Source organism: Pan paniscus, chromosome 16, assembly GCF_029289425.2.
Source record: "Pan paniscus chromosome 16, NHGRI_mPanPan1-v2.0_pri, whole genome shotgun sequence".
In the NCBI taxonomy this organism is placed as follows: domain Eukaryota; kingdom Metazoa; phylum Chordata; class Mammalia; order Primates; family Hominidae; genus Pan; species Pan paniscus.
In genome coordinates, this window is record NC_073265.2 from 56,333,653 (window position 1) to 56,352,086 (window position 18,434).

General features: G+C 48.4%; 1 protein-coding gene across 4 annotated transcripts in view; it reads left to right on the forward strand.

Annotated features, from left to right (window-relative positions):
* The window catches only part of SMAD3 (SMAD family member 3), a 129,360-nt gene that overhangs the window by 14,557 nt on the left and 96,369 nt on the right, over positions 1-18,434 (forward strand). The gene's annotated exons all lie outside the window — the stretch shown is intronic.

An 18,434-nucleotide genomic window follows, 5' to 3' on the forward strand; every position in this document is an offset into this window, starting at 1 on the left:
CCAAGGTAATGGAGAATTGGATCCGCCAGCTCATGTGCTGTTGCTTAAGTGGAAGGGAATGTGCAAATTATGTCCTGCTATTCTAAGTGAAAGGACTTGCCCAAGGTCATGCAACAAGTTGGCAATGTAATATTTTAAAACTGGACGAGATGTTGAAAACATGGTAAAGTTAGCACTAGAGCTTAATTAACTGGAGTAGGAGTTAGGGAACATTTGGCTATGCTGATGTCTACTACTGAAGGGAAAGGAGGTGGAGGTCAAGGTCAGGTGTGTATGGAGCAGGTGGGGGTGGCAGTGGCAGGGCATTCACGTGGCTCTACTACGTCGGCACCATCATCAGGCCCTGTCCCTTTGAAGTCCGGGAGATGCCACTAGGCCCAGTGCAACTTGGATGATATTTAATGGCCAAGAGCAGAGACTTCTGGGACCTGACTTTTCCTGCTCTCCACTTTACTTTAGCTCTGGGCTTCAAAGGGACTGTTGGCTGGGAGTGGTGAAAGTTTAGTGGATAATCCTGCTGAAGAATTTTGGAAGGCCTTGAGGAAGGAATTAAAAATAACAGTAAGCATGCCTTTTCTTTCTCTTTGATTGTGGTCAGTGCATGGAATGTGCCAGGGCCGCTGCGGAGCAAGCACGTGGCCCCGAATAACCCCTCCCTGCCAACGGAATTCTGCAGAGAACATGTAAGGGCTGTGCTGTTTCACTCCTGCTTTGGGCTTTCAGGGTTTGTTTCCACGATCATCCAAACCTCATCCTCCTTCTCTTGCCCCAGATAATTTATTGGAAGTCTGGAGAGGGACTTGAGTTCTCTCAACTCTCCAACCAGACTGTTGCTGTGGGCGAGGCCCTGTCGGGTGAGCTCCAAGGAGAGCAGTTGGAGTGACAGAGAGGAACGGTTTCAGGCTGAGAAATGTGAAATATAAATTCAAACCAAACTTGGCACCTGTTTGGAGAACTTCAGCTGATACTACAGTGCCCCTGTCGTTAGCCTTTGTGGCTCAGCTGGGTCTTATAAATAGAACACGATGCATTTCCCCTTTTGCTACCCCACAGACACGCGGAGGCATGTGTGGGGGTGGCATGGACAGAGAGTATTCATTACTTATGCTCCAGTGCATCAGATAGTCATCGTGGGAACTGAGCCCTGGTGTCATGGGGATGACTAGGCCATCTTGTGGGTAAGGCTGGAAGCGGCTTTTGAGTCTCCTGAGTTACAGCTCTTCTTACCATTGCCAGCCTCCCTTCCCCAGCTGAGGCCCTCAGTCCTTCATGCCTGTGTGCTGCAGTAAGCCAGTTGGCCCCTTCCGTCGCGAGTCCATCCCACATTCTGTATCAGAGGCCAGCATTGCTGTATCAGGATGCTTTTGGCCAAAAGTGACTTGAAACCCAACAAATAGCTTCAATCATAAGAGGGCTTATTACTTCCACCAAGAAGGCTAGAAGCAGGAAAGTCAGGCATCAGAAGGACTCAGGAGCCTTACATCTTTCCTCCTGGCCATCTTCTCTTCAAGCTTGTCTCCTGTTGGTCCAAAGGTGGCCACAACTGTTGCAGATATTACCATCTATAAACGTTGCATCCAAGGGCAGAAAAGGGCTCCTATTCCTTGGGGGTCTCTTTAGGAAGAAAACCTTCCCCGGGAGCCTCCTGATATCTTGTTGGTCAGTATTGTATCACATGCAGTCAATGACAGAAATAGTGGACCCTCAGAAGCCTCTCGAGGTCAAGGGCCCAGGCTATTCCTTTGACTCATCAGGGTAATTAGTATGGAGGTAGGTGCTTAGTAAATTTTATTTGGGTTAGTGCAAAAGTAATGGCAGTTTTTGCCATTGAAAATAATGGCAAAAACTGCCATTACTCAGGCACCAACTTAATAATTAATGTTTGTTGGTTGCTGGTTTCCTTCACTAAGTGAGACTCCTGAACACTTACTGATGATGTCTTGCTGACTTCTGAGGACATGATGGTAAGTCTGCCCTCATGGAGCTTGCAGTCGAGGTGGAGAGATAGTGCTATAATTGTGTTTGGAGTATCTCCTGAGTAGATTGTGGCAGTCTGGTTGCTTTGAAAGAGGTGTTAAATTGAGGCCCAAGGAGACAAAAGGACCTGAGAAACAGAGCAGGGGGACTGTCTGGCCTCTGAATGCCATGCCCAGGGCCACACATTTTGTGATGCAAGCCAGGTTGTTTCAGGTTTCAAGCAGTTGCGATTTCTGTCTCCACCCCTCCACCAGTCTTATTTTCCTGTTGACAAAATGATAACAACTTGCCCTAGGGTTTGAAGTGGGGGCAGGGCACAGCGCTGAGAGCCTCCTCCCTCAGGGGAAATTTTCTAAAGTTTCTCACTGTGTTCTAGCTTCAAAACCATATGCAGTTTAATTGCATGTTTAGTATCTTTGTGCATCTCTCTTGCTTTGAATCTGCTGGAAACTTTCTCTGAAAGCATATATATAGGAAGACATAAAAATTCTATAAATGTTTAGTGGTTAAAAACAAAGTCCTGTCCAAATTATATAAAGTTTTGCCGTCATCGGACGGAACTTTCTGCAGATAGGGAATACCCTTGAGTCTTCAGTCGCAAAGAGCTAATCACTAACTTCAAGTGTGCGAGTGCCCTTTCATTCCAATTCAGAGAAAATAGAGCCTGTCCCAAGGCCTCGTGTTTTGTTTTCCTATTGATCTAGGAGCTGGGATAACTTGGAACCCCAGGGAACATCTCAGAGTTAATTAGTTTTTTGAGGTCTTCTTGTTTTTCTTGCTTGATTAAAAGAGTTACAGTTTTTGCTCTGATTGTTTAAAAAAAGAATCTATCACTGCTACTGATCCAAGAGGTGAGGGTTGGCATGGGGTGGGCACTCCAGTAAATATGTAAGTTGTCTTCCTGCCGTCTTGTCCTGGTGGAGCAGAGAGAGGTGCCTTTGAGCATGGGCCTGGAACCAACAGCTACTTTCCTGGAAAATTCTTCAGTTTCCAGAAGCAGTGGCCAGGTGAGCCGGGGCATGAAACCAGACGAAGTTGCCGCAGTGCGAGACTGGTTCTGTTTGCCTCAGTTCTGAAGTTAATGGTCCAAGTTCACCACTCATAGAGTGTCAGCCTGTGGGGGAGACGGAGGCCCTGACGGCCATGCCAGGGTGCCCCCAACCCTTTGTTTAACCACGGCTGTGGACCAGTGGTCTCAGACGTTTACCATCGCCTGTTTATAAGAGGGAAGTGTGGTCATATTTCTATCTCTCTTGTGGGCTGCACGGTTGCCTTACTGGGGTTCATGTGGGAAGTGGTTACCGTTAGGAGGAGGATGAAATAACAGTACTCACAAAAAGGCTTTGATCCAGGGATCTTTTTAAATGTCATCTTTTGGCCACTGTGTTTTTTTATTTTTATTTTTTGCTATCTGCTTTAACTTCAACGATGAGAAAATCAAACCATATGCTGGACATCATTCTCCCCAGCTGGGCTGAGTCAGAATTGCAGTTCAAACTACTTCTGCTCTCCCTGGGTTTCATGTGCTTTCAATGTGGGGATATCTTCCAGATCTGCAGTTCTCCAGAGCTAGGGACCCCTCAGCTCCAGCTGCTATCTGGACAATACCTGAACATCCCTACAATATCTGAAATTGAATGTTTGCCATTTCTTCTTCTTTCTCCTCACACCACCTACTCTGATGTTCATGATTACTGGAGCCCCCAGGTTCTAAAAAGTGTTGAATCAGCAAGTGAACAAATAAAATGAGACCCAAAGAAACTGTGATCTTAGCATCCTGTTTTCTGGGTGAGGTTGAGGGTCCTTGGCCTCTCTTGCTGGTGGAGATGGGCTTTATGACTTTGGGGAAGTCAACTTGACTTCCTGGGTGTTGGTCTTCTCTTCTACAAAATGACAAGCTTGAAGGGAGAATCTGAAAGAATCTGTGTATCCGTTCTCAGATTTTCTTTTTTTTTCTTTTTTTTCTTTTTCTTTTTTTTTTTTTTTTTTGAGATGGAGTCTCGCTCTGTCGCCCAGGCTGGAGTGCAGTGATGCGATCTCGGCTCACTGCAAGCTCTGCCTCCGGGGTTCATGCTATTCTCCTGCCTCAGCCTCCCGAGTAGCTGGCACTACAGGCGTCTGCCACCACGCCTGGCTAATTTTTTTTTTTTGTATTTTTAGTAGAGACGGGGTTTCTTTGTGTTAGCCAGGATGGTCTCCATCTCCTGACCTCGTGATCTGCCTGCCTCGGCCTCCCAAAGTGCTGGGATTATAGGCATGAGGCACCGTGCCTGGCCAGTCTCAGATTTTCATGATAGCCCTCTGAACTCTCCTTGGCTTCTTGCCTTTGGCTGTTTTCTCAATGCATATATTTTCCTGGGGGACAAATCTAAGTTTTCATCTGATGCTCTGCCTTCAGAGGGGAACCATTCCTTAATGACCTATTTAATTGTATTATCATTGTTGTTTAATTCATCACATATTTACTGAGCTTCTTTTGTTGGTGGTGGTGCCATCAGACACAGTGGTCCAGGAGCTGCAATGCGTTGCTGATGAGGATGGTCACACATAGCTCTGCCCTCATGGAGCGTCCCAGGGTGAAATGAGACCTCCCCTGAGAACCGATTCCCAGGGTAGGGGAAATCAGTCTGCAGGCAAAGAGGAATGCAAATTTAGCCTGAAGCACAGGTTTTCTGTGCTTCTAGGCACCGGCTGCATTCCAACCGTAGTGCCATAAAAATACAGGAAGGAAGGGAAACGTGTTCACAGGTTGGTTAGAGATGTGGAAACCAACAATCAGCTCTCTCTTATCCATAAGAAACTAGAATCTACTGCTGGCTTCAGTCCCTCAGACCTGCTGCTCAACAGAGTGCCCTTTCAAACCTGGGTTAGACTCTGTGCTAATGGCTTTTTTCATGAACCTCAGACAGCCGGAAAGTATATTCTTTGAGGATTACGATCGACTAGGATGCTCGGGAATCTTTAAAGAGAAGCACTATCTTGGCTATATTTGCTCTCAGTTGTTTTAAGGCCAGTGAGGAGACTGAGCATTTCAGAGGTGAAGCATTCAGAGGATGGCCTCTGAAAGCATACGGCTTAGTAAACAACTGACCCATCCTTTGTCACCGTTTTTGTCCAGCGGCTGTCACCATAGGGGCTCCTCTGGTGTGGAGGAGAGAGAATTAGAGGCAGCAGGCCTGGGTTCTAGGTCTGCCTCATTGTGAACCAGCTTCAGGACCTTGGGTGAGTCACTTTTCTGCCCTGGCCCCTGGCTTCCTCTTCTATAAACTGAAGGTGTTGGCTTAGCAGGATTTTAAAGTTTCTTCCACCTTAAAAACTCTGATTCCTGCACTTGCATTCAAAGAAATGACTCTATTACTCATTTGAATAGTTTCAGAATCACTGTATAGTCAACTCTGGACTAGAAATGGGGGCCTGCAGTTGAGGACAGGATGGAAAGAGGTTTGGGGTTCAGGGTGAGCTGTGAGGGCTAGGATTCTTGATTCCTCATGATTTGCAATTGGTTGTTGGTGTTACCATGGAAGGTTCTCAACCATGGCTGCTTTTAAAAATTTTGATGCTCAGACCACCCCTGGAGACCAGTGAATTTCGAATTTCTACAGGCCGGCCTGGGGAAATCCATGTTTTTTAACTTTCCTAGGTGATTCCCGTATGTGGCCGAGATTGAGAATCACAGCCATAGATGCTTATGTAAAGCTGTGTTCAGTGTTACAGGCGTCTGTTCTGGGTGGAAAGTGATAGTGGTTGGTCAAAAAAAAAGTGTGCACACACACACACACACACACACACACAGAAAGAGAACAGCTCTAGGTTCTGGAAGTGTGTTGATTTGGTCATCACGAGTGCTGGTGGTGAGTAGTTGCCCTGAGGTTTGGAGTTCCAGTTCCCTCCTATCTCTGGGTCAGTGGTTTCTCAACATCTTTGAAGTAGTGAAACCATCTGTAGTTGGTTATTTCTGCTCAGAAACTCACAGTACAAAGTGGGGGGTGGTGCAGGGGGGTGGAGCTGGAATGGATTAAACAGGCCCTTACAAATGCCCACACTTTTTTCATGAAACTAAGTTAGAGGCCTTAGCCAACTCCAGCATACCTTAGTGTCAGTTCTTTGGCATTGCCCCGGTGGATTCTAGGGGCTGTGAAGGCTGTAGGGGTGTGTGTTACTCCCTGCTGCTTTGGTGAGAGAGTGTCCCTGTCTTTGGCTGAGAGCATCCTGTCCTGCCACTTCATCAGCAGTAGCATCTAAACAGCCCTTGAAGGGAATCAGTATCTACAGCCTAAGAAATCTGATGGGACACATCTCTCTGCATTAAAATATTAACAGAAAAGGTCAAACTGGGAAGGGGCAGCTAAGTTGGAATATCTCATTCAGGTAAAGGGATGGGCTTGTGGATCCTTAATTGGTGTGAAATGAGCCCTAGGAGGGGAGACTATATCAGTGCTGAAAGCCCTTGAGGGCTTTCACAGATGAAGGGGGATGGTATGAGAAGCTTTACAAATAACAAGGTTTGAGATGCAGTTGTAGACACATGCCAGATGTAGGTTGCTATTTTCTCAGCTCAATGAGGAATCTGTCAAGGCACTCTTAGAAATGGAAAATATAGTTCCTGCCCTCAGGAACTATAGTGTCACGTGATAGCAGTGAAGACCTTCTATGTCCTGGCCACACAGTGAGGATCAGAAGACAGAGCATGGAGAGTGGAATGGGACACATGGATCAAGGAACGTGGACCTGAGCAAGCAAAAGCAAGTCACTCGGGTCCCACTATCACATTGCATATCTTCTCCTTTTTTTTTTTTTTCTGAGACGGAGTTTCGCTCTTGTTGCCCAGGCTGGAGTGCAGTGGCGCGATCTCAGCTCACTGCAACCTCCACCTCCCAGGTTCAAGCGATTCTCGTGCCTCAGACTCCCAAGTAGCTGGTATTACAGGCACCTGCCACCACACCTGGCTAGTTTTTAGTAGAGATGGGGTTTCACTATGTTGGCCAGATTGGTCTTGAACTCCTGACTTCAGGTGATCTGCCCACCTCAGCCTCCCAAAGTGCTGGGGTTACAGGCATGAGCCACAGCACCGGCCTCTTCTCCTTTCTAACGTGATGTCAGTGTCTCTGGGAAGCAGCCTTAGTTGGCACCTCACTGGTAGCAAGAATGACTTCATGTTCTTGCTCCCATGAAAATTCTCTGCTTTCAGGAATACATTTTCCTCTAGGTTTTTTCTTTGTCTGCAAGTGGGGGGGTGTTCTTTGCCAGATCCCTGCTTTGATGATTACCATCTGCCCACCTGAGTTTCCTGCATAGTTTCAGTTGGAAACTCTTTTTGGACCCTAAGATACCGTGTAATAGGATTGTTCTTGGTTTCAGTAGGCACCTGGCACCCTCTCAGCTGTGGCTGCATTTCAGGTATGGATGGGAGTGATTATCTTTGCATCAGAAAACTCAAGATTGTCATGTGAGCAAGTTGTGTGATCATCAGTAAATGCAGGGCTGGCTTTGTTAGGCCCTGGTTGTGGCCAAGGCTTTCCTTTCCCGGCGGGTGATTATTCCAGATTTCATGGTCACTAGCTGAGTGTAATCAGGAGCAGATAAGAAAGCCCTGTATACAGCAAAGTATGCATTTCTTAAGATGGTGGGGGAGGTGGCAGAGGTATTATATAGACGTGTGTGTTTGTGCATGTGTTTAAAAAAAGACATATTTTCTGGGCAGCAGAACTTAAGTTTCCAGTAAACATCTCCTCCCTTTTTACTTTACCTTTTAATTTTGTGTTTATGGTCTCTGTGCTTTGAAATTGTTTTTGCTGTGATGCCAGCCCTGCCTGAAGTGGGTGGAGCAAGCCAAGCCCTTTGGAAGCCATGGTTTAGATCAGAGTTCTTGTACTGACATGGCCCAGCTGATTGACAGCTCAGATGTGATCACTCCATCTCAACTAGAAGAATAAAAATAAAAACCTTGAGCTGGAGCGGAGAGGGGTCACGCATTTGTTAGTTTATCCCCTACTCTCACCTTTATCGCAGGAGGAGTGATAAAGTGCTGCTGTGTGTAATTCTGGTCTGGGGTTGGTTTTCTGTAGTCCCAAACCTGGGACTAATTCTCCCTGGAGCCCGTGGCCCAGAAGATGGGTGCACAGTAGGGTTACTTGATGCTAAACGGCTTTCCCGATAGACTTGGGATCTCACTGTTCTTGTCTTAGCTTTACTTGTTGGGTTGGAGGAGGTGAGGTGGGTGGGCAGGGGCCTAGGGAAGCCCACTATAGAAACCCTGGGGCAGAGAATTCAACCCAGGCTAGGTGAGAGCATCTGCCAGTGTGAAAACACGTGGAAGCGGGGGAGGCGGGCGAGAAAAGCTGTGGGAGAAAACCTCACAAATGCAGCAAGGCTGCCCAGGGCCCAAGCGGTGGGGCGGTAGCGAGGGAAACACAGTGGTGTTTGGCTGCTTTTAGTTCAGCGCTGCTAGGAAGGCTATTTCAGAATGCTCCCGAGTGGGAGGGGGCAGCTGCTCTAGGGTGGGAAGGGGATGCTAAGGCCGGGTGCGGTGGCTCACGCCTGTAATCCCAGCACTTTGGGAGCCGAGGTGGGCGAATCACGAGATCAGGAGTTCGAGACCAGCCCGACCAATATGGTGAAACCCTGCCTCTACTAAAAATACAAAAATGAGCCAGGTGTGGTGGTGGGTGCCTGTAGTCCCAGCTACTCAGGAGGCTGAGGCAGGAGAATCACTTGAACCCAGGAGGCAGAGGTTGCAGTGAGCCAAGATCACACCACTGCACTTGAGCCTGGGCAACAGAGCCAGACTCTGTCTTAAAAAAAAGGGGGTGCTGGAGAGCATGTGGGGTGGATAGGGCTGACTAGAGGCCTTTGTCAGGGTGACCTTTCTCCAGAGAGCCCAGTAGGCTCAGAAGGAAGGTCCCTCAGCACCCTGGCCCACAGAGTTCCAGGGAGACCCCAAATAAAGCATTTGTACAAACAGTCCTGAGTGGAGCACACCTAGCCGCCTTCTCTTGCAAAGTGGGCCTTTAAAAAAGGAGTGTATGGCTGCTTAGTTCTGAAGAGGCCAGGCTAGGAGACCCCAGAGGGACACCCAGAAAACCCAGATGTACCTCCTCCATCTGCTCTGCCTGCCAGATGACCCTTGCTACTTTACTGTTTTTTCTTTGAGCCTCTTGGTGATCTTGAATAGCAGAAAAATGAGCCAAATTTCCTTCAATCTATGCCAGTCTTCGTCCTCAGCCTCCCGGTGGGGTGATGAGTCACACCAGTGGGAAAGTGCACTGTATACTTGATCATGTGCAGAGCACCTTCCCATTGTTTTATCTTTACAACCGCCCTGGGTGGAGACACGGCAAAGTGATCCTATCCCTATTTTGCAGGCGATCAGGCACAACTTACAGTTAGCGCAGGAACAGGGACTGAGGCCAGCCCTCAGTTCTTTGACAGAGTTCTTTGTCTACACTGTGTTGCCTCAGAAAAAAATGCCCATGGGGAGCGTGTGTGCGTGGGCATGTGTGCTCTCCTCGTGTACCTCAGAAAAGAATGAATTCTTTTCCAACTGATGTCACTGGGAAAGGGGGACACCACTACTTTCCTGCATACTGCACTTTACAGTTTACAAAGCACTTTCCCACACGTCATTTCGTTTCATCTCCCTGACAGTCCCTGGAAGTGGGTGCTAGTCTGGATGAGCAGGCGCAGACTTGGAGAGGCTGAGGGACTTGGCCCAGGGCATATAGCTAGGAAGCGGCCAGGCAGTAAGTGGGTAGCACCGCTGCATGCTGGGGGTGGGGAAGCATGAGCTGGATGGAGCATTCAGTGGTCTAACCAGTGGCCAGCAGTAGTGTTGGGGTTTGCTGCCCTCACCTCTGAAGCCACACAGGCTCCTGCTTCCTGAGGATCACCCTCTCCTGGAGGGCTGCCCCCTCATGGGAGTGTGGACAAGTGTGCACGAGGGGGAGGCACACCCAGGCCGAGTGGAACACCACCCTAAGGGGGTGGTGACAGGTGGTACTGGGAGTGGCTGGAGTCGGGTTTCACCTTACTCAGGGTCAGGGCTTCCCATTTTGCAGTACTGAAAGGCAGACTCTGAAGGAATGCAGTGCTTAGAATCTTGGTGCCTCTCCTGGGGTGGTGGGAAGAGCAGGGAGTCTCAAGTCCGATTTTGCCAAAAATCCCAACTTTGCTGCTGAGTAGCTCATGAGACAGGCGTTTCACCTCTCTGAACTTCAACTTGGGGGTACTCAGATTTCCTTCAGAGGCTGTGAAAGAGTCCCCTGCCACAAGTTACTCCTCTGTTCAGAAGTGACTTGACTGATCATCTAGCCCAACCCCATCATTGACAGCTGGGGAAACTGAGCTCCTGAGGCGGGGCAGTGACTTGCCCAAGTCATTTTTTGGGAAGAATGGGGCAGGATGATGATGATGTCCACTTCTTGGGGACGATGGGGTAGGGTGGTAAACACTTCTCAATGCTTGCTTATGGGCTCTGATGTGAACCACTCACTATAGGCTGAATCCTGGTTTTCCAAGTGTTTAGAGGCTGAGCTGTTGTCCCCTGGGATTTTGGAAGGTAGACTCACATTTCACTGAAAGCCCTAGATGCTTCTCCTTACTGCAGTTCCCCTCCCCAGCACTCCCATCTCCCTGTTTTCTGGGGATTTAAATCAGCTTTGACTTGGGTCTGAAAGTAACCCGTGACAGCAGTAAGCCTCTTGATCTGTTGTGTGCGGTGTTTCAGCTAAAATATTATAAACAGACTACCAAACTGTGTTTGGTCCAAGGCCAAGCCCCTCCCTCCCTACTTGAGCACTTGATTACCTGCTGCAGGGTTGCATCTTGAGCTCCGAGGAGGAAACTGTTTATTTCAGGGCTGTTAGAGTGCAGTGCAGGAATCCAGGAGAATTTATTGTATTGTTACCATCTGGTTTCATGGAGTCTGTTTCTTTTGATTTTAATTGTGCCCTCTGGAGAGAAAGATCCTCGAAATGGTGGAAAAAGAAGATACCACCTTCCTCCCTGCCCTGTCCATGCCCTGGCACACACATTGCTATGGTGCATGGTGGGCATGGCTGAACCAAGTCCCCTTATTCTTTGAACATCTTTGCGTATTATTCCTGCTCCCCCAGCCGTCTCCAGGCCCCAGTCTCCTCAGGAGGGATTTCCCGGATGGCTTCCAGGCCAGAGCCTGACAGGAGAGATAGGACCTGCCTCCACGGTAACAAATGGCTGAAGGCGGTTTGGGGTGTTGCCAGTAGCCTGCCCTTCCGCAGTGGCTAAGGATCCGGTGTTGCGGTGATACATGATGTGACCTCTTCAACCAGTGAGTCACTCACCCCCAGATAACCACCCGGTACTTTCAGGGGAAACCGTTGTATCATTGTGGCTGTGGCCATGGTTTCTCCAAAATAAGGTGTTTTTAGAAATGAAAGTACAGGGATTGGTTTCCTTAGATTTATTGTCATGGATTCGTAGTTCCCCAACCTTTGTCACGTAAAGACTCACCTCTGTTTCCTCTTAAATTGTACACTTGGTGTCTGTTTTATATATTAATAATAACTGACACTCTTCTAAAGTTTTTTGGGGAAAGAAAACGTAAGTTTACCAAGCTCTCAATTCTAGAAGGTAATAGCCTTCTAGAATTGTCCATTTGCATAAGCATTTTTATGCTTATTGCTGTAATCAGTGTGTCAGTCAAACGGGAAGGAGGAACTACATCAGGTGTTTAGCACAAAGGGAATTTAATATGGGACCGTGGATACACAGGTGATAAAGCAGCTGAGAAGCCACACATGGGAAGGTGAGGTGACCCAGAACTTGGAGGAAGCCGCTGCCTTTAGGCTGGAGGGACAAAGGGAACAGGTGGTGTTCCCAGAGCCCAGGGTTGGGGTCACCAGTGGGCCTGTCTAGAGCAGTTGCAGCTGCTTCTAAAATTGCTGACCCAAGGTAGAAAAGGAGAGAGGGGAGAAACACTGTGGCCTCTCCCTCCCTCCTACCCACCGCTTACCATGAGAGCCTCCTATTATTTAAACCCTGCTGGAGGCCTCCTGATCTGGAGCCTGGAAAGTCAGGGCTCAGCCCCAGGGAGGACACAGCAGAGCACAGGAAGATGAGGGATGGATCAGAGGGCAAACTGGACTTGGACCAGCACAGGGTGCAAGCCTGATGCTCTAATTTTATATTTTATCAGCGTTTTCTTATATGTGGCTTTCATAATTACACGTATTTTATCAAGTAGATGAACCGCATTTAACCATTCCCCAGCTGTTAGGTGAACACTTTAAATTACTATAAATCAGCAATTCTCAAAGTGCAGCCCCGGGCCAGCAGCGTCAGCATCACCAGGGAACTTACTAGGAATGCAGAGTCTCAGGCCCCGCCCCCAGGCCTCTTGGATCAGAAACCCTGAGGGCGGTCCCAGCAGTCTGAATTTTGTACACTCTCCGAGGGCTGCTGATGTGCATTTGAGCTTGACAATCATGATTATAGGCAATGATGCACCGTGTGGAAGCTGGGGGCAGGATACTGAGGAGGGTGCTGGGGGTAGGAGTGGTGGAGGGAGTTTGTCCAGGGGAATGTGGTGTAGCGGAAAAGGCACAGGACTGGTAGGGCTGTGCCCCTTTAGGCCCAAGCCTGCCCTTGCTCTTAACCTCTTAATGGGTTTCTTCTTTCTTCTGTTAAACAGCTAAAAATATCAAATCATGGGGTTGCTGTGACGGTTAAATGTAATAACAGGCACGATGTTCCATATATGTTGGGTCTTCTGGAGCTTTGGGGAAGGAGTGTGGCAATAACAGCCAGCTTCTGCATCATGGAAAATGGCCCCCATGCCCATCCCTGAGTTGTGTGGTCTGAAAATCAATGATGAACACTTAGGAGGCTCGTAGCCTGCTTTGAGTCAACAGGAAGACTGGACTTGAGAGTTTGGAATCTATAGTCTAACTTCCCTTCCTCACCCTGTCTTTGTAAATGGTGCTCATCTAACCCTACAGTTACTATCTTTTCACTCATGTCTAGCCACTTGTTAGAGGGGAAGGAACCCTGGTGTGAGGACAGGACTCCCGGCTCCCTGAGCTTGCTGTGTATTCCGGGGCATATCCTTAACCTCTCTGAGATGTACTTTTCTTATCTGTAAAACCTCTACGTTGATGCAAATCAGGTGCGATGATGGACGCAAAAACTGCCTTGAACACCTTAGCGGGCTTGTGAATATAAAGCCTTCAGGATCCACACCTCTGCCAGGGCCCACACCAGCCTCGCTACCTCGACGAGCCTCTCATTCCACTGCCAGTGCAGGGGTGCATAATCAGGATTTGCCAGTGGAGGTAGGAAGGGTGGCTGGATTGTGATTGTCATGCTCCTGGCACCAGATGATACTGGTAGCAAGCTGGGGTCGTCTATGCACTTTGCTCTCTCTCAGTCTTCCCAGCAGCCCTGTCAAGTGGGGAGTCTAGCAAGAAGTGGCCAAGGCGCAGATCATTTAAGAGGAAGGATGTGAGCAAACTGGATCCCAAGGGGACAGACAGAGGCCCACTTTGCCTCAGAGTCCAGAGAGCTGCTGCTGCTAAGAAGGGAAAGAGGAACTGGGTCGGCGCGCCTGCTGACTTGCAGCGCTGTGTTGGCATGCGAGGTAGCACTGGTTGGGAGGCGGTTACCTGAAGGAAGCAAAGGCAGCTGGTGGTTCCTATCTTCTTGCCTCTGGCAGCACCTAAAAGAAGCCTCTTGGGCCAATGAGAGGATGGACTGTCCCCCACCTGCAGAGTTCTGTGAAGTGGTGCGGACGTCTTTGTTGATCTCATTTGGTGCCTCCCCCTGTTGATGGCTGAGGAAGCCAAGGCTCTGAGAAGGCACATGGTTTACCCGAGGGGACACAGGCAAGGAATCTGAACCCGGATTGCATTTTCTGTTTTAGGGCTTTTTGTGTGACCACGGTGCTTCCCAGGCCCACACTTCCAGTGATCCAGGCCCTTGACCACCAATCCTGTGGAGGGGTCCTCAGGGCAGGCAGTGGGACCACCTGAGGCCTGCGTGGGGTGGCCTGTGGTGTGAGGGACCCAGGAAGTCAACCTGCGCCTCGGCGAGTCAGAAGATGTGGCCATCCACCAACCATCAGATGTTCCCCTACGCTTAGGGCTGTGACCAGAAGTGGCATCAAGATGGGAGGTGAAGCTTCTGGGACCAGAGAACCAGCTGCTCCTGTTCATCCTGCTTTTGGGTGAATAGCTGATGCTCTGGGCCCCTCATCCCACCATCCCACCCCGTGGCTCCTCCTGAGCAGGGCTGAGGGCATTTACCTGGCTGCCTTCTAAAGCAGACTTGGCACGAGACAATCTTATTCAAACTCTGCTCAAAATTGCTACCCTGAGGAGAGGGCTGTGACCAGGCAGGACGGGGTGTGATAACATGGAACCCAGGGCCTGCTGGAGCAGGCCCTGATGAGTGTAAATAACTGTGTTAGAGGCAGGACCTGAGCTTTTCACTTCATAAATATACATTACTTCTAATGTGGCCAGGGCCGAGCTGAAGATCATAATTATGTGAGATCTGCTTTACAGGCATTTAGGGAAATGCGTGGGGCTGCACTGATGTAGGCAAAGATGTGGCCACATACATTTAACATGTGTCTCAGAGGAGCCTTTGCTTTAACCCTTTAATCAGACCCTTCCAGGGTGCTCCTGACTTGATGTTCCAGAGCGTTTGGAGTCAGAGTCGCACTCTTTTTTCTTGCATTAAATGCACTTGAGTTTTAACCCAGCCTCTGGGCGGATGGCAGGGCTGCATGAGGGGGTCTCCGTGGATGTGGATGAGTCCAGAGAAGTCAGCTGAGCTGACTGGGCAGGTCTTGGGTAAGTCACGCCACTTCTCTGAGCCTCAGTTTCTCCAGCAGTAAAATGTTACCTGTCTGTTAGGATTGTAAGATTGAGTCAACATATGTACAAGGCATTGCTTGGTGTTTACCACCTTGCTGTGAGCTGGTAAGTGGTTGGTTGGTCCCTTCCTCTCCCCTTGGTGTTAAGCATATCAAAAGATGGCTGCGTGCTCACCTCCCCTGCTTTACTGGGTGGACAAAGGAGCTGTCACACAGTGTGGCAGCCTTAGAAAGGTTGAAGAAGGCCAGTGAAGTCTTCCGGCTCATCTGGTCCTGAGGTGGGTGAGCATTAAACCCAGATCCTTTTTGTGTTTCAGTATTGGATCCTTTGGCCGTCATATCTGAGACCCAGGGCCTCGGAGTGTGGGGTCCTAACCTAATTTGGCTTTGGGTGAACTGGCCAGCAAATGGAAGGATGGCTGTGGAAGTGTGTCTTGAGCCTGTCCTTACACAGGTGTGGCTGTCATCAAGGCCATCTTCATGGGCACGTGACAAGTACAGTCACATAGAGTTCATGCTCAGGAGGGCCCTATGCTTGGTTTAATGCTCTGCTGTCACCATCTTGAAATCCTTTTTTTTTTGTTCTTGTTGCCCAAGCTGGAGTGCAATGGCTCAATATCGGCTCTCTGTAACCTCTGCCTGCTGGGTTCAAGTGATTCTCCTGCCTCAGCCTCCCGAGTAGCTGGGATTACAGGCACCCACCACCACACCCAGCTAATTTTTATATTTCTTTTAGTAGACATGGGGTTTCACCATGTTGGCAAGGCTGGTCTCGAACTCCTGACCTCAGGTGACCCAGCCTTGGGCTCCCAAAGTGCTGGGATTACAGGTGTAAACCACTGCATCCGGTCCATCTTGAAATTCTTAATAATTTTCTCTTTGACCTAGTGTTTTGGAGCATGAGCATGGATAGAGGAGATGTGGGCAGCATGTGCCCATTGAGCCTTCTGCCCCATTCACATGTAGCATTTGAGCACAGACTTCTGCCGGACCTACAATGTGGGGGAGTTGAGTGAGAGTCAAAGTGAGTGTGAGATGTCACATCTGCGACTGAGTAGCAGGGGCCCTGACAGTCCTGATGCTTTCCATCTAACTGGAACTTGTCTTGGTTGTAGAAAGAAGGCGATGACATTCTAAGAAACATCAACGACCAAAGAACCCCATCATATCCTTTATTACTCACGTCACTTCCCTGACACTAACCACTTATATTGAAAATGATGACGGAAGAAGGAAAAGGAAAGATAGGGCACCCATATTGCCTTTTCCTTTCAGATCTTCCTTACTCCTCAGGCAGCATAAAGAGTGATGGTAGAATGGACACATATCGAGAAGTGAAGTAAAAACGATTGAGTTAGCTTTATGGATGTTTCTCTGGTTCTGGTACGTCACAAAATGCATATCCAAGTCCTAAAATACAATTCATGTAATGTTGGTGATTCCACATACTAGTTAAAGGCTTTTTATATTTGCAGTTAAAACTGGCATCACACAATATAAATAGGAGTGGTAAAATTCATGCTAATTCATGTAATTTAAAATTTTAATGTTGCTTTACTTAGAATAATATTAAATAGCAAATTAAAAATACCATGACACATCAAGAGAGAGACTGTGGAGGAAAGAGAAAAAGCTTTCTATTTTAGTACCATGATTGATACTTTTTTTTTTTTTTTTGCCTTTTGCACAAAGGGTTCCATATTTTCATTTTGCACTGGGCCCCACAAATTATGCAGCCAACCCTGACTGGCATCCTGGGGCTGGAGGTCTCAGGCTGGTCTTGCACGTGCAGCCTCTAGATCCCTGGTCTGCTCACATTGTCTCCTGGGTTGCGGAGCTAAGAAGCAACATATAGGCAAGTGAGCATGTGGGCTTGCTCTGAAGATTCCAAGCTTCCAGGTGGTGGTGGCTCTGTTGATAGAGATAAAAGTTGAGGAATTTCAGAGGCTACAAACATACTCTTGTTGAAGGTGTTTTGGGGGTCTCCTGAGCATTTACTCTTGTGAATTTTTGGGCAGCCTAGTATAGAGGCATGAGCCAGCAGTAAGCTGAGAGAGAGGCCCTAGTTTGACTCTTAACTCAGGCATGGTCTCCTTGGGTGAGTCATTTCTTCATCAGGCAGTCCTCAGTCTTTTGGTTGCAGTGTAGTTGTTAAAAATGTGGGTACTTGGAGGCTGAATTCTTGGGTCAAATCTTATCTCCATCTCTCTGTCCTTTTTTTGTGTTTTTTTTTTTTTTTTTTTTTTTTTGTGGGGGACAGGTTCTTCCTCCACCACTCAGGCTGGAAGGCAGTGGTATGATATTGGCACACTGCAGCCTTGACCTCTCAGCTCAAGCGATCTTCCCACCTCAGCCTCCTGAGTAGCTTGGGACTACAGGCACGCATCTCTATGCTGGGCTAATTTTCGTGTTTTTTTGTTGTTGTTTTTTGTTGTTGTTTTTTGTAGAAACAGAGTTTCACTATGTTGCCCCAGGCTAGTCTCAAACTTGTGAGCTCAGGCTATCTGCCTGCCTCAGCCTCCCAAAGTGCCGGGATTACAGGTGTGAGCCACTGCACCCGGCCTTATCTCCATCTCTTAACTAGTTGTTTGATGTTGGGCAGGTTGTTCAAGCCTCCTGGAGCCTTGGTTTACCCATCTATAAAATGGGTATAATGGTAATTATCTTATAGCATGGTAATGAGCGTGAGATGAGAGCAGGGGGAGGAGTAATCGTTGTGTCTGGTCCATGGGACTGAATCAATGCTAGCAATGGTCATGACGGTGAAGAATGAGGGGAGGAGGAAGAAACAATTCCTGTGGGTGCTAGGACCAAAAGTAGTATCCTCTAGGAATCCTGGCCTTCAAGGTCTAACTTCCAAGATTCTGTGAGTACGAGTCTAGGGAGCCTCTGCCTCAGACTTCTAAGTAGTTCTTCAGGCTGTGCTCTAGAAGTTACTGGAATGAAAGAAAAATTGTAGTGTTTGAAGGTCTTCAAGGATCCTGGTCCTCTCACCCTGTCACTCTCAGTCACATGACCTTTGACTGTCCATTCCCTACTAAGCCTTGGTTTACGCATCTGTCAAATGGAGCAGTCGTGGGTGTGCCTGCCTTAGAGGATGAGACCCAGCTGAGATGACATATGGAGAAATCGTTTATAAACTTAAGTACTGGTGTTAGGAAGAGCTAACACGGTGAGTCTTCAGTGTTTAAATGCTGCTCACTACTGTCCTGAGAGACTCCAAGAAGCAGTTACTTTGTTTGGGCCTCAGTTCATCATCTGTGAGATGAGAGGATTGGGCTTTGTGCCTAAACTGCCCCCCCCCACCACCACCCAAGACAGATTAAAAAAGAAGGAAGGAAGGAGGGAGGGAGGGAGAGAGAGAGAGAGCGAGCGAGCAAGCAAGCAAGCAAGCCAGCAGGATTTGGAATCGTCCCCTAATTGGAACCACAATCGCAGGTTTCAGGGACTCAGGAAAGGGTGCAGCCCAGCTTGTGGTTGAGAAATGAATGTCAGATGTTAGGAAGAAAAAGGCCTATCTCAACATAGCAGGGGTTTCTTACTGCCCCTGCCTCCTCAGCCCCGGTAGCCTGTCACTCCCTGGCGAACAGCTTGGCAGCACAGAGGC